The sequence below is a fragment of the Manis javanica genome, chromosome 2, assembly GCF_040802235.1.
Source record: "Manis javanica isolate MJ-LG chromosome 2, MJ_LKY, whole genome shotgun sequence".
NCBI classification, from domain to species: Eukaryota; Metazoa; Chordata; class Mammalia; order Pholidota; family Manidae; genus Manis; species Manis javanica.
Genome location: NC_133157.1, coordinates 105,018,965 through 105,035,776, shown reverse-complemented (window position 1 = coordinate 105,035,776; position 16,812 = coordinate 105,018,965). Strand labels below are relative to the sequence as shown.

Genomic DNA, 16,812 nt, shown 5'->3' with positions numbered 1-16,812 from the left:
TTTGAAGCTTTGTAACTTCGATAGTGATATTATTATAAAATTGCTTCCTAAAGAATTCCACTAAATAGAAATATTAATGAGTTTACCTCTTTTTTGGAAGATTACATCTTAAACTCAAAGGGCCAAGTACTACTACTCAGCTGTCTTGCCTGAGGGTTTCAGCCCCAGGAAAGTTCACTATGGATTCAGTGAGACCAAGAAATGACAATGGAATGTTCCTGGGGTTAAAGGGTTTCTACCTGGCTTTATTCTCCCAGCAAGAGTTGGACACTAGAATCACATACATCCAACAGTATGCAGATCCGTAATCCTCATATCTGCCTCTGGGCAGGTTTCTTTATGTAACAACTCAGTCAGTAATAGCTTTTTGCCTAGGGTGTGGAAGCAGTAGCCTAGCAGCAGGCCAATTAAATCAGAGCAGTTAAGTTCTGGTGAGGATCCTGGCAATAGGAACTTCCATTTTCCTCACATTAGCTCACCCAGTGCTTGGAAGTTTTCTTTTCCTGATTGTAATCTTCGGTGTTACCACTAGAGGGCTCCTTGGAAGAAATTATCCTTCATACTTTTTCTGCTCTACATAAAGGCATACATGTGAAATAAAGACTGACAGGGATGCAGAACAGTATAATTCACAAAGTGGTTAAAAATAACACTGTGGTCTGCCTGAGGGGGTGCAGCCTCTGTCCTCGGCACTGCCACCACTCCAGCTTCTGCTCTCTGCTCTCCTGCAGCCTTGCAGCTATGCTACTATGTCGCCCAGAGCACTGGGCAGACCTCTTTAAATAGATTCAATGATGATGTATTGCACACACATGTGTAGTGAGACAGTGGACCAGTAACAGGTGGGAATCCTGGCCATAGGAACCTTCACTTTATCCACACTCTTTTTTGAATGTTTGGTAGAATGCACCTGTGAAGACTTCTTTCTATTCTTGGACTTTTATTTTTTGCTGGGAGGTTTTTTTATTATTATTACTATTCAATTTTATTACTGGTAAGCAGTCTAATCAAATATTCTATTTGCTCCTAATTCAGTCTTGGAAGATTGTGTTTCTAAGGATTTATCCTTTTCTTTGAGGTTGTCCCATTTATTAGCATGTAATCTTTTGTACTAATCTCTTATAGTCCTTTATATTTTTGTGATGTCAGTTGTAACTTCTTTTATTTCTGATTTTATTTATTTATTTTTTTGATAAGTATGGCTAAAAGTTAATTTTATCTTTTTGAAGAATTAGATCTTAATTTCATTGATCTTTTCTACTGTTTTCTTCAAGTCTGTGTTTCAGTTAATTCCACTCTAATCGCTATGATTTCCTTCCTTCTACTAATTTTGGGCTTTGTTTGCTCTGTTATTTTCTAGTTCTTCAGTTCAGGAGTAAGGTAAGATTGTTTACTTAAGGCTTTTATTCTTTCTTGATGTAGGCCTGTATTGCTAATAACTTTTTTTCTTAGAACTGCTTTTTCTGTGTCCAAAGATTTTGGAATGTTGTTTCCATTTTCATTTGTTTCAAGGTATTTTTTAATTTCCTCTTTCTTTGTTGACCTACTGGTTGTTTAGTAACATGTTTAGCTAAACATGTTTGTTTTTTACAGGGTTTTCCCATGTACTTGATTTTTAATTTAATGCCATTGTAAAAGATGCTTGCTAAGATTTCAGTCTTCTTAAATTTATTGAGACTTGTTTTATTGCCTAGCAACTGATACACCCTGCAGAATATTCCATTTGCATTTCAGAAGAATATATTATGCTGTTTTTAGATGGAATATGGATGCAGGCACTGCAGCCAGGAAGCATGAAAGAGGTTTTTGCCCCTGAAAGGAGCGACTGCTGCACACCTGTGACCCTACCATCGCTCCAGATGCTGGGTAGCTCCAGAGAGCAGAGCTTCTGGGCACTAGAAGGTGCCACCTACACAAAGTTATTATTCCATAGTGATCATTAGAATTATGAAACAGCAAAAGAATTTTGTACAAAGCAGGATCCCTCAAACACCAGAAAGAGGCCTCAGTGAAAGTGAAATCACCAATATTCTTGATAACGATTTCAAAATAAAAAGCACAAACATGCTCATGGAGCTACAGAAAAATATTCAAGATCTCAGGAATGACTTTTGAGAGAGAAATCTGAAAAATACAGAATCTGAAATGCAACACACACCAGAGGGATATAAAAGCAGATTAGAAGAGGTAAAGGAGATAGTCAATAGAATAGGAATTAGAGAATGGGAATACAGAGAAGCTGAGGCAAAGAGTGAAAAAAGGTTCTATGAATGAAAGAATAATAAGACAATTCTGTGACCAATCCCAATGGAACAATATTCACATTATAGGGGTACCAGAAGAAGAAAAAGAGAGAAAAGGAATAGAAAGCATATTTGAGGAAGTAATTGCTGAAAACTTGTCCAATCTGGGGAAGGAAATAGTCGCTCAGGCCATGAAAGTGCACAAATCACCCAACTCAAAGGACCCTAGGTAGACAACACTAAGACATAATAGTTTAAATGGCAAAGATCAGGGATAAGGACGGAGTATTAAAAGGAGCCAGAGAGAGAAAAAAGATCACATACAAAGGAAAGCCTATCAGGAGACTTTTCAGCAGCAAGCTTACAGGACAGAAGGGAGTGGCATGACATACTTAATGAAAGAGAAGGGCCTTCAACTGAGAATACTCTACTCGTAAAGATTATCACTTAAATTTGAATCAGAGATTAAACAATATCCAGATAAGGAAAAGTTGAGGAAATTTACCTCCCACAAACCATCTCTACAGAGTATTTTTAAGGAACTGCTCTAGATGGAAGTACTTCTAAGGCTAAATAGCTGTCACCAGGGAAAATAAAACCACAGGAAAGGAAATAGACTAATTAATTACTAAGAAAATGCAAAATTACATCAACTACCCTAAAAGTCAGTCAAGGGATACACAAAGAATACAGGATATGACACCTAACATAAACAGAGTGGAGGGAGAAGAAAAAGAAGGGAGAAAGTAAAAAGAGCCTTTAGATTATGTTTGAACTACTGTAATGAGTAAGTTAACTTAGATAGTAAAGAAACTGCCCTTGAACCTTTGGTAACCACGAATATAAAGCCTGCAATGGCAATAAGTACATATCAATCAATAATCACCCTAAATTACAGAATGGATAAAAGAGCAAGCCTGATCTATATGCTGCCTACAAAAGACTCACTTAAAACCCAAAGTCACAGACTAAAAGTGAAGGGATGGAAAAAGATATTCATGAAAATAATCAGGAGAAAAAAGCAGGAGATACAGTACTTACATCAGAAAAATAGACTTCAAAACCAAGAAAGTAACAAGAGTCGAAGAAGGACATCATGTAATGATACAGGGTTCAGTCCAACAATAAGATATAAAGACTATAGATATCTATGCACCCAACATAGGAACACCCAAATACGTGAAACAAATAGTAACCGAACTAAAGGGGGAAATAGGACAGAATGCATTCATTTTAGGAGACTTAAGCACACCATTCATTCCAAAGGACAGATCAACCAGACAGAATATTAGTAAGAAACAGAGGCATTGAACAACACATTAATTAGGACAGAAGAACCTAACAGACATCTAAGGACACTCTACCCAAAAGCAGCAGGATACACATGCTTCTCAACTGCCCATGGACATTTTCCAGAGTAGATCACATACTAGACTACAAAAAGAGCCTCAGTAAATTTGGAAGATTAAGAACATGCCAGTCAGCTTCTCAGACCAGAAAGGTATGAAACTAGAAGTAAATTATTCAAAGAAAACAACAAAAAACCCCACAAACACATGGAGGCTTAACAACATGCTCATAAATAATGGATCAATAATCAAATTGAAACAGATCAAGCAATATATGGAGACAAATGAAAACAACAACTCAATACCCCAAAATCTGTGGGATGCAGTGAAGGCAGTTCTAAAACTATACTACAGTAATGGCTTCCCTCAAGAAAGAAGAGCAACTCCAGATGAACAGTCTAACTCACAATTAATGAAACCAGAAAAATTACAACAAATGAGTCAGTAGAAAGGACTGAATTAAGATTAGAGAATAAATAAATGAAATCAAGAAGAATAAAAGTATAAGAATCAATGAAATCAGGAGCTGATTCTTTGAGAAAATTAAATAGTTAACACCTGTCCAGACTTTTCAAGGAAAAAAGAGAGTATACAGACAGAAACAGAATCAGCAATGAGAATGTAAAAATCACTACAGATACCATAGAAATACAAAGAATTATTAGAGGATACTAAGAAAAATTACATGCTAACAAATAGGATAATCTAGAAGAAATGGACAACTTTGTAGAAAATTATAAGCTTCCAAAACTGACCCAGAAAGAAACAGAAAATTGGAACAGATAATTACCAGCAATGAAATTGAATTAGTAATCAAAAAACTACCTAAAAACAAAACACTTGGAGCAGATGGCTTTCTCTGCTGAATTTTATCAAACATTTAGAGAAATCTAATACTGACTCTTCTTAAAGATTTCCAAAAGGTGGAAGAGGAGGGAATACTTCCAAACTCACTCTATGAAGCCAGCATCAGTACAACACTAAACCAGGCAAAGACAACTCAAAAAAAAAAGAAAAAAAGAAAATTACAGACCAATCTCCCTGATGAACATAGATGCAAAAATCCTGAACAAAATATTAGCAAACTGAATTCAAAAATACATGAAAAAGATCATCCATCATGATCAAGTGGGATTTATTCCAGGGATGCAAGGATGATACAATATTCAAAAATCCATCAACATCATACACCACATCAACAAAAGTAGGACAAAAGTCATGTGGTCATCTCAATAGATGCTGAAAAAGCATTTGACAAAATTCAACATCCATTCATGATAAAAACTAATCAAAATGGGTATAGAAGGCAAGTACCTCAGTATAATAAAGGCCATATATGAAAACCCACAGCCAACATCATAACTAACAGCAAAAAGCTGAAAGCTTTTCCTCCAAGATAGGAAACAAGACAAGGATGCCCACCCTCCCCACTTTTACTCAACATAGTACTGGAGGTCCTTGCCCCATATGGCAATCAGACAACAAGGAAGAAGTTAAACTGTCACTGTTTACAGATGACATGATATTGTACATAAAAAAACCCTAAAGAATCCACCCACTCCAACACTACTAGAACTAATAATTGAATTCAGCAAAGTTGCAGGCACAAAATTAATGCAAAGAAATCTGTGGCACTCCTACATACTGAAGATGAACTAGCAGAAAGAGAAATCAGGAAAACAATTCTACTTACAATTACATCAAAAAGAATAAAATACCTAGGAATAAACCTAACCAAGGAGGTGAAAGAGCTATACTCTGAAAACTACAAGACACTTGAGAGAAATGAAGGAAGACACCAATAAGTGGAAATACATCCTGTGCTCATGGATAGGAAGAATATTGTCAAAATTGTCATCCTGCCTAAAGCAATTACAGATTGAATGCAATCCCTGTCAAAATACCAACAGCATTCTTCAACAAACTTCTAAAACTCACATGGAGCCACAAAAGACCCCAAATAGCCAAAGCAATCATGAGAAGATAAAATAAAGCTGGCAGGATTATGCTCCCCAACTTTGTATATTAAGCTCTACTACAAAGCCACAGTAATCAAAATAATTTGGTACTGGTAGAAGAGCAGAGCCATACATCAATGGAAGAGAATAGAAAGCCTAGTTATAAACCCAAGCATATATGGTCAAATAATATATGATAAAGGAGCCATGGATATGCAATCGGGAAATGACAGCATCTTCAACAACTGGTGTTGGCAAAACTGGACAGCTACATTTAAGAGAATGAAACTGGATTATTGTCTAACTCCATACACAAAAGTCAACTTGAAGTGGATCAAAGACCTGAATGTGAGTCATGAAACCATAAAACTCTTAGAAGAAAACATAGGCCAAAATCTCTTGAATGTAAACCTGAGCAACTCTTTCCTGAATGCATCTCCTTGGGCAAGGGAAACAAAAGCAAAAATGAACAAATGGGACTACATTAAACTAAAAAGCTTTTGTACAGCAAAGGACACCCATCAGTAGAATAAAAAGGCATCCTACATTATCAGAGAATATATTCATAAATGACTTATCCGACAAGGGGTTGACATCCAAAATGTATGAAGAACTCACAAGCCTCAACACCTGAAAACCAAATAACCCAATTAAAAAATGGGCAGAGGATCTGAACAGACACTTCTCCAAAGAAGAAATTCAGATGGCCAACAGGCACATGAAAAGATGCTCCACATCACTAATCATCAGAGAAATGCAAATTAAAACCACAATCAGATATCACCTCACACCAGTTAGGCTGGCCAATATCCAAAAGACAAGGACCAACAAATGCTGGTGAGGATGCGGAGAAAGGAGAATGTAAATTAGTTCAACCACTTTGGAAAGCAATATGGAGGTTATTTAAAAACCTAAAAATAGAAATATCATTTGACCCAGGAATTTCAGTTCTAGGAATTTACCAGAAGGAAAAAATATCAGATTCAAAAAGACATATGCATCCCTATATTCATCACAACACTATTTACAGTAGCCAAGACATGGGAGCAACATGTACATGTAGGCATCAGTAGATGAATGGATAAAGAAGATGTGGTACATATCCAAAATGGAATATTACTTAGCTGGAAGAAGAAAACAAATCCTACCATTTGCAACAATGTGGATGGAGGTAGAGGATATTTTGCTCAGTGAAATAAGCCAGGCATTGAAAGACAAGTACCAAATGATTTCACTCATTTGTGCAGTAAAACAACAAAGCAAAACTGAAGGAACAAAGCAACAGCAGACTCACAGTTTTCAAAAAGGGACTAGCGGTTAATAAAGGGAAAGGATGTCAGAGGGGCAGTTGGGGGGGGGAGGGAGAAGGGGATTAAGGGGTATTATGGTCAGCACACATAATGGAGGGGAGGCATGGGGAAGGCAGTATAGCACAGAGAAGACTAGTGACTATTGCATCTTACTATGCTGATGGACAGTGACTGCAATGGGGTATGTTGGGGGTACTTGATAATATGGGTGAATGTACTAACTACAGTGTTGCTCATGTGAAATCTTCAGAAGATTGTATATCAATGATACCTTAATAAAAAAATAATAAAACAGCAGCAGACTCACAGACTTCAAGAAGGGACTAGTGGTTACCAAAGGGAAGGGAGTGGGGAGGATGGGTGGGAAGGGAGGGATAAGGGGAAAAGGGGCCTTATGATTAACACACATAATGTAGGGCAGCATGGGGAAGGCAGTATAGCAACCACAATGTTCTTCATGTAAGTGTACATTAAGGACACCAAAAAAAAAAAAAAGACAATGAAAAGAATGTTTATTTTTTTCTGATGGGATTTTTTTCTATTTTAGTTACAATTTTATTATTTTCTTCAAAAGTGGTCTATTCCTGACTTATCAAGACATACTTGCTAAGAACACCATAATGTCTTAGCCACATGAAAAAAGAAGAGAAAATGGATATACATAAGATCCATTTATGTACTTACTTCTTGACAAAAGAATTATCATTACTCTCAAACCAATCTAGTTTAAGATAAATTGGTAGGGGCAACTGATAAAACATCTCAAAAAAGATTTGCTGCATTCAAATTTTAAATACTAAACTAACATCGTTCCTTAATTTGGGTCTATGTTTTCCATATATCAACAACTCTTAAACTCATTTGCTATGACATCTCCTTAACCAGGATTCAGAAGAATAACTATCTAGGTCCTAGAAATAACCCCAAAGTGGTTTAAATATGAAGTCAGAAAGAACTCTCCAACAATTAATGTTTGTAGGAAGGTCACAGTCTTTCACCCAAGTCACTGCACAGTTTTTCTTCTGAAGCAAAGTGGATGAGGAAGTACAGTGAACAAACTGTAAAATAAGCTACTAGTTCTTCTGTCATATGGTCCCACATAACCTCCTTACATTTTTAAAAATTTTGTTATCATTAATCTACAATCACAAGAAGAACATTATGTTTACTAGGGTCCCCCCTTCACCAAGTCCCCCCCCACAAACCCCATTACAGTCAGTGTCCATCAGTGTAGTAAAATGTAGAATCACTACTTTTCTTCTCTGTGTTGCACAGCCCTCCCCATGCTTCCCCCACATTATACATGCTAATCATAATACCCCCTTTCTTTTTCCCCACCCGTATCCCTCTCTTCCCTCCCATCCTCCCCAGTCCCTTTCCCTTTGGTAACTGTTAGCCCATTCTTGGGTTCTGTGATTCTGCTGCTGTTTTGTTTCTTCAGTTTTTCTTTGTTCTTATACTCCACATATGAGTGACATCATTTGGTATTTGTATTTCTCCACCTTGCTTATTTCACTGAGCATAATACCCTCTAGCTCCATCCATGTTGTTGCAAATGGTAGGATTTGTTTTCTTCTTATGGCTGAATAATATTTCATTGTGTATACGTACAACATCTTCTTTATCCATTCATCTACTGATGGACACTTAGGTTGCTTCCATGTCTCAGCTATTGCACATAGTGCTGCGATAAATATAGGGGTGCATCTGTCTTTTTCAAACTGGGCTGCTGCATTCTTAGGGTAAATTCCTAAAAGTAGAATTCCTTGGTCAAATGGTATTTCTATTTTGAGCTTTCTGAGGAACCTCCATACTGTTTTCCATAGTGGTTGAAATAATTTGCATTCCCACAAGCAGCGTAGGAGGGTTCCCCTTTCTCCACAGCCTCGCCAACATTGGCTGTTGTTTGTCTTTTGGATGGTAGCCATCCTTACTGGTGTGAGGTGATATCTCATTGTGGTTTTAATTTGCATTTCTCTGATAAATAGCGATGTGGAGCATCTTTTCATGTGACTGATGGCTATCTGAATTTCTTCTTTGGAGAACTGTCTGTTCAGCTCCTCTGCCCATTTTTTAATTGGATTATTTGCTTTTTGTTTGTTGAGGTGCACGAGCTCTTTATATATTTTGGATGTCAAGCCTTTATTGGATCTGTCTTTTATGAATATATTCTCCCATACTGTAGGGTACCTTTTTGTTCTACTGATGGTGTCATTTGCTGTAAAGAAGCTTTTCAGCTTGATGTAGTCCCACTTGTTCATTTATGCTTTTGTTTCCCTTGCCCAAGGAGATATGTTCATGAAGAAGTCGCTAATGTTTATGTCCAAGAGATTTTTGCCTAAGTTTTTTTCTAAGAGTTTTATGGTTTCATGACTTACATTCAGGTCTTTGATCCATTTTGAATTTACTTTTGTGTATGGGGTTAAACAGTGATCCAGTTTCATTCTCTTACAGGTAGCTGTCCAGTTTTGCCAGCACCATCTGTTGAAGAGACTGTCATTTCCCCATTGTATGTCTATGGTTCCTTTATCGGATATCAATTGACCATATATGTTTGGGTTAATTTCTGGGGTCTCTATTCTGTTCCACTGGTCTGTAGCTCTGTTCTTGTGCCAGTACCAAATTGTCTTGATTACTGTAGCTTTGTAGTAGAGCTTGAAGGTGGGGAGCGAAATCCCCCCCCCCCCACTTTGTTCTTCCTTCTCAGGATTGCTTTAGCTATTCAGGGTCTTTGGTGTTTCCATATGAATTTTTGAACTATTTGTTCCACTTCGTTGAATAATGCTGTTGGTAATTTGACAGATTGCATCCAATCTGTATATTGCTTTGGGCAGGATGGCCATTTTGATGATATTAATTCTTCCTAGCCAAGAGCATGGGATAGGTTTCCATTTGTTAGTGTCCTCTTTAATTTCTCTTAAGAGTGTCTTATCATTCTTTTAGTCTATGCTTGTCTTTGGGTTTAAGGTGAGTTTCTTGTAAGCAGCATATAGATGGGTCTTGCTTTTTTATCCATTCTATTACTCTGTGTCTTTTGATTGATGCATTAAGTCCATTTACATTTAGGGTGACTATTGAGAGATATGTACTTATTGCCATTGCAGGCTTTAGGTTCGTGGTTACCAAAGGTTCAAGGTTAGCTTCTTTAGTATCTTACTGCCTAACTTAGCTCACTATTGAGCTGTTATATACACTGTCTGGAGATTCTTTTTTTCTCTCCCTTCTTATTCCTCCTCCTCCATTCTTTATATGTTGTTTGTTTTATTCTGTGCTCTTTTGTGTTTTCTTTAACTGCTTTTGTGGGTAGTTGATTTTATTTTTTTTCTTTAGTTATTAATTGATTGTTCTGCTTTCTTTGCTGTGTTTTTACTTTCTCTGGTGACATCTATTTAGTCTTAGGAGTGCTCCCATCTAGAGCAGTCCCTCTAAAATACCCTGTAGAGTTGGTTTGTGGGAGGCAAATTCCCTCAACTTTTGCTTGTCTGGGAATTATTTAATCCATCCTTCATAGTTAAATAATAATCGTCCTGGATACAGTATTCTTGGTTCAAGGCCCTTCTGTTTCATTGCATTAAATATATCATGCCATTCTCTTCTGGCCTGTAAGGTTTCAGTCGAGAAGTCTGATGATCGCCTGATGGGTTTTCCTTTGTAGGTGACCTTTTTCCTCTCTCTAAGTGCCTTTAAAACTCTGTCCTTATCCTTGATCTTTGCCATTTTAATTATTTTGTGTCTTGGTGTTGTCCTCCTTCGGTCCCTTCTATTGGGTAGTCTGTGTACTTCTGTGGTCTGAGCAATTATTTCCTCCCCCAGTTTGGGGAAGATTTCAGCAATTATTTCTTCAAGTACACTTCCTATTTCTTTTTCGATCTCTTCTTCTGGTACCCCTATAATGTGGATATTGTTCCATTTGGATTGGTCACACAATTCTCTTAATATTGTTTCATTCCTGGAGATCCTTTTATCTCTCTCTGCATCAGCTTCTCTGTGTTCCTGTTCTCTGATCTCTATTCCATTAACATCCTCTTGCACCTCATCCAGTCTGCTCTTAAGTCCTTCCAGAGATTGTTTCATTTCTGTAATCTCCTTCCAGACTTCTTCCCTTAGTTCTTGCATATTTCTCTGAAGATCCAAGCATGGTTATGACCTCTATTTTGAATTATTTTGCAGAAAGATTGGTTAGGTCTATGTCCTTCTCAGGAGTTGTCTCTGTTATTTTGTTCTGGATCAAATTCCTCTGCTTTTTCATGGTGGTAGAGGTAGTTGTGGGGTGCTGAATTGTGTGTCGGCTGGGAGAACATCCCTTCTTGCTAGTTGTGGCCTTCCTCTCCTGGGAGAACAACAAAACCTAGCAGCTTGTACTGGGCAGCTGCACGCAGACGGGGTGTCTGTTTCTTGCCCAGCCACTGTGGAAGAAGCTCTGCCCTGTTGCTGTGGGCATGGCCCCTGCTGCTATGGCAGAAGGGGAATGGGAAGGAGGCTCTTTATTACTGTGAGGGGCCTCCGAGCTGCACTGCCACCCTGGGGGTTGGGGTGCCCGGAGTTTCCTGGGATTCCAAGTTACTGGGCTGATTGAGCCGGGACACTTCCATCCAGCTGTGAGGCCCCTGTCCTCTTAAGATTTTCAAAGGGCACTCACTTGTCTTTTGTCCCAGGGTGCCGGCAGTGGGGACCCGCTCACAGGTTTTACTGTCCCATTTCCCTAGTATCCAGCACCCCATGCACTGTGTGTCTGTGCTCTGGTGCAGATGACTAGGGCTGGGTGTTTAGCTGTCCTGGGCTCCCTTTCTCTCCCCGCTCCGACTCCTCTCCTCCTGCCAGGAGCTGGGGTGAGGGGTGCTCGGGTCCCACTGGGCCGTGGCTTGTATCTTACCCCCTTCGCGAGGCACTGGGTTCTTGCAGGTGTAGATGTAGTCTGGCTGTTGTCCTGTGTCTTCTGGTCTCTCTTTTAGGAATAGTTGTATTTGTTGTATTTTCAAAAATAGAGAGTTTTGGGAGGAGACTTCTGCTGCTCTACTCATGCCGCTAGCTTGGCTCCACCCCTAATATAAACTATTTTTAATAAATAACAGCTTACAAGAGAAGTATAAAATACAGCTCATTTTGGCACTATTGTAAGCTGTTCTTTGTTATTAAGCTCCCAGTTGTTACTGATATTTAATGTTTTAGATTAACATTTTTATTCTGATGTCCATATGTCCTAAATACATATGGCACTGTGAAGTTATAAGCAGGGATTCAGGAAATAATGTTTTAATAATGAGAATAGCAATGCTGTTTATTTACTTCCAACTCAGGCAAATATAATATAGTTCAAATTTGCTAACTAGGTTATTACATACTGCTTTTTAATAGTTAATCTAATTTTTAGGATCATATTTTTTTTAAAGTCTAGCTTTCCTCCATTTCCTTTAGCTATGGAAAGGAAGCTATCCAATAATCCCTTCCAACTCTAAAACTACTGTAAGTCAAAAATATGTTGCCTCTTGCTACTGTTTGCTTTGGTGAGAGCACAACACAAGGACATTAATAGTTAACATAGTTATAGTATGATATACAAAAGACGTCTTGCATTTAAAAAAGTAATTAGAGTGTATTTACAAAAGAATCTCTATCATTAATTATTCAACATTTATATTTGACCAGAAACAAGAACATGACTTAATAATGTTCTGTTTAAATTAACTACTTAATGTTGTAATAAACATTTAATGGGGTGAGCTCAACAAATTTTGGACCTCGTATAATACAAACACAGTTTTTCCCATTTTTTGATCAATGGATGGATTTTAATGCTGAGTCAGTATGAATTTCAGTTGTGCTTTAAGAATGTTTACTTAAGCCAAAGATTTTACATCCCAATTATTTTATATTCTAAAACTGAACATAGTTTAAACTGATGCATTATTCAGAAAGCAAAGACATCCGGAAAAACAAAGCTGTGCTCTTCTTTCAAAGCTGTTAAATTGCTAAAACATACCATATTTATGCATGCAATATTTGATTGTGTTTTTCTTAAAACACAAGCATATTTTTGTCAGGTCAAGATATGCCAAAAACTCTACACTAAACATTTTTGTTTATAATTAAAGCAATCATCAATTCAAGGACTATCATCCATTTTATTTCATCTCAACATTAAAAAAAAAGTAATTAAAAAAATGTTTCAGGGGGCAGAGCCAGGATGGTGGCGTGAGTAGAGCACCGGAAATCTCCTCCCAAAACCACATATATCTATGAACATATAACAAAGACAACTCTTCCTAAAATAGAGACCAGAGGACACAGGACAACATCCAGACCACATCCACACCTGAGAGAACCCAGCACGTTGCAAAGAGGGTAAGATACAAGCCCTGGTCTGGTGGGTCCCCAGCACCCCTCCCCCCAGCTCCTGGCGGTAGGAGAGAGGTCTGAGCAGGAGGGAGAAGGAGCCCAGGACTGCTGAACACCCAGCCCCAGCCATCCGGACCAGAGCGCAGACACAGTGCATGCGCGGGGCCCTGGATACTAGGGAAACAGGGCAGCAAGAACAGTGAGCGGGTACCGGAGGCCGGCACCGGAGGACAAAAGAAAAGGGAGCAGCCATCTTCTTTTTTTCTTTTGTTGTTTTGTTGCGGTGAGTGCTTTTTGGAAGTCTTAAAGGGACAGGGACCCCAATACTAGGGAAACAGGGCAGCAAGACCGGCGAACAGGTATCATAGACCAGCGCCAGAGAACAAAAGAAACGCAAGCGGCCACCTTTTTTTCTGTTTCTTTATTATTTTTTTTGTTGTTGTTTTGTTTTGGTGAGTGCCTTTTGGAAGTCTTAAAGGGATAGGGACCCCAATACTAGGGAAACAGGGCAGCAAGTCTGGTGAGCGGGTGCCCAAGGCTGGCACTGGAAAAGAAAGAAAAAGGAGCAGCCATTTTTTTTTTTTTTTTTTGTGGTCGTTGTTTTCTTTTTGGTGGGTGCTTTTTGGAAGTTTTAAAGGGGCAGGGCGGGACACTTAGTCCAGAGGTAGGGAATCTCTGGGCACTCTAATCCCCTGGGCTGCAGGGAGCACGGAGGCCCCTTATGGAGATAAATAGCCTCCCAGTCACTCCCCCTCCAACGCAACTCCACCACTTTGGAGCAGCAGCCCGAGCCAGGTCATGCCCACAGCAACAGCGAAGATAAACTCCATAGCAGCCGGGCAGGAAGCAGAAGCCTGTCTGTGTGCAGCTACCCAGCACAAGCCACTAGAGGTCGCTATTCTCCCAGGAGAGGAAGGCCACAAACCAAAAAGAAGGAAAGTTCTCCCAGCCGTCACTAGTCCCAGCTCTGCAAACTATTCCTATCACCATGAAAAGACAAAATTACAGGCAAACCAAGATCACAGAGACACCAGAGAAGGAGACAGACCTAACCAGTCTTCCTGACAAAGAATTTAAAATAAAAATCATAAACATGCTGACAGAGACGCAGAGAAATACACAAGAGAAATGGGATGAAGTCCGGAGGGAGATCACAGATGCCAGAAAGGAGATCACAGAAATGAAACAAACTCTGGAAGGATTTATAAGCAGAATGGATAAGATCCAAGAGGCCACTGATGGAATTGAAACCAGAGAACAGGAACGCATAGAAGCTGACATAGAGATAAAAGGATCTCCAGGAATGAAACAATATTAAGAGAATTGTGTGATCAATCCAAAAGGAACAATATCCGTATTATAGGGGTACCAGAAGAAGAAGAGAGAGGAAAAGGGATGGAAAGTATATTGGAAGAAATAATTGCTGAAAACTTCCCCAAACTGTGGGAGGAAATAATCAAACAGAACACGGAAATACACAGAACCCCCAACAGAAAGGATCCAAGGAGGACAACACCAAGATACATAATAATTAAAATGGCAAAGATCAAGGACAAGGAAAGATTTTTAAAGGCAGCTAGAGAGAAAAATGTCACCTATAAAGGAAAACCCATCAGGCTAACATCAGACTTCCCGACAGAAACCCTACAGGCCAGAAGAGAATGGCATGATATATTTAATGCAATGAAACAGAAGGGCCTTGAACCAAGGATACTGTATCCAGCACGACTATCATTTAAATATGATGGCGGGATTAAACAATTCCCAGACAAGCAAAAGCAGAGGGAATTTGCTTCCCACAAACCACCTCTACAGGGCATCTTACAGGGACTGCTCTAGATTGGAGCACTCCTAGAAAGAGCACAGAACAAAACACACAACATATGAAGAATGGAGGAGGAGGAATAAGAAGGGAGAGAAGAAAAGAATCTCCAGACAGTGTATATAACAGCTCAATAAGCGAGCTAAGTTAGGTGGTAAGATACTAAAGAGGCTAACCTTGAACCTTTGGTAACCACAAATTTAAAGCCTGCAATGGCAATAAGTACATATCTTTCAATAGTCACCCTAAATGTAAATGGACTGAATGCACCAATCAAAAGACACAGAGTAATAGAATGGATAAAAAAGCAAGACCCATCTATATGCTGCTTACAAGAAACTCACCTCAAACCCAAAGACATGTACAGACTAAAAGTCAAGGGATGGAAAAACGTATTTCAGGCAAACAACAGCAAGAAGAAAGCAGGGGTTGCAGTGCTAATATCAGACAAAATAGACTTCAAAACAAAGAAAGTAACAAGAGATAAAGAAGGATACTACATAATGATAAAGGGCTCAGTCCAACAAGAGGATATAACCATTCTAAATATATATGCACCCAACACAGGAGCACCAGCATATGTGAAACAAATACTAACAGAACTAAAGGGGGAAATAGACTACAATGCATTCATTTTAGGAGACTTCAACACACCACTCACCCCAAAAGATAGACCCACCGGGCAGAAAATAAGGACACAGAAGCACTGAACAACACAGTAGAGCAGATGGACCTAATAGATATCTATAGAACTCTACATCCAAAAGCAACAGGATATACGTTCTTCTCAAGTGCACATGGAACATTCTCCAGAATAGACCACATACTAGCCCACAAAAAGAGCCTCAGCAAAATCCAAAATATTAAAATTCTACCAACCAATTTTTCAGACCACAAAGGTATAAAAGTAGAAATAAATTCTACAAAGAAAACAAAAAGGCCCACAAACACATGGAGGCTTAACAACATGCTCCTACATAATCAATGGATCGATGAACAAATCAAAATAGAGATCAAGGAATATATAGAAACAAATGACAACAACAACACTAAGCCCCAACTTCTGTGGGACGCAGCGAAAGCAGTCCTAAGAGGAAATATATAGCGATCCAGCCACACTTGAAGAAGGAAGAACAATCCCAAATGAATAGTCTAACATCACAATTATTGAAATTGGAAAAAGGAGAACAAATGAGGCCTAAAGTCAGCAGAAGGAGAGACATAATAAAGATCAGAGAAGAAATAAACAAAATTGAGAAGAATAAAACGATAGCAAAAACCAATGAAACCAAGAGCTGGTTCTTTGAGAAAATAAACAAAATAGATAAGCCTCTAGCAAAACTTATTAAGAGAAAAAGAGAATCAACACACATCAACAGAATCAGAAATGAGAATGGAAAAATCGCGACAGACTCCACAGAAATACAAAGAATTATTAAAGACTACTATGAAAACCTATATGCCAACAAGCTGGAAAACATAGAAGAAATGGATAACTTCCTAGAAAAATACAACATTCTAAGACTGACCAAGGAAGAAACACAAAAGTAAAACAAACCAAATACGAGCAAAGAAATTGAAACGGTAATCAAAAAACTACCCAAGAACAAAGCACCCGGGCAGGACGGATTTACCTCAGAATTTTATCAGACACACAGAGAAGACATAATACCCATTCTCCTTAATTTTCCAAAAAATAGTAGAGGAGGGAATATTCCCAAACTCATTCTATGAAATCAACATCACCCTAATACCAAAACCAGGCAAAGATCCCACCAAAAGAAAATTACAGAC

The 16,812-nt window shown here is 38.6% G+C and overlaps 1 protein-coding gene across 1 annotated transcript in view; it reads right to left on the bottom strand.

Annotated features, from left to right (window-relative positions):
* LOC118974032 (uncharacterized) overlaps positions 1-16,812 on the bottom strand; it is a 53,417-nt gene that overhangs the window by 13,392 nt on the left and 23,213 nt on the right. The window lies entirely within an intron of this gene.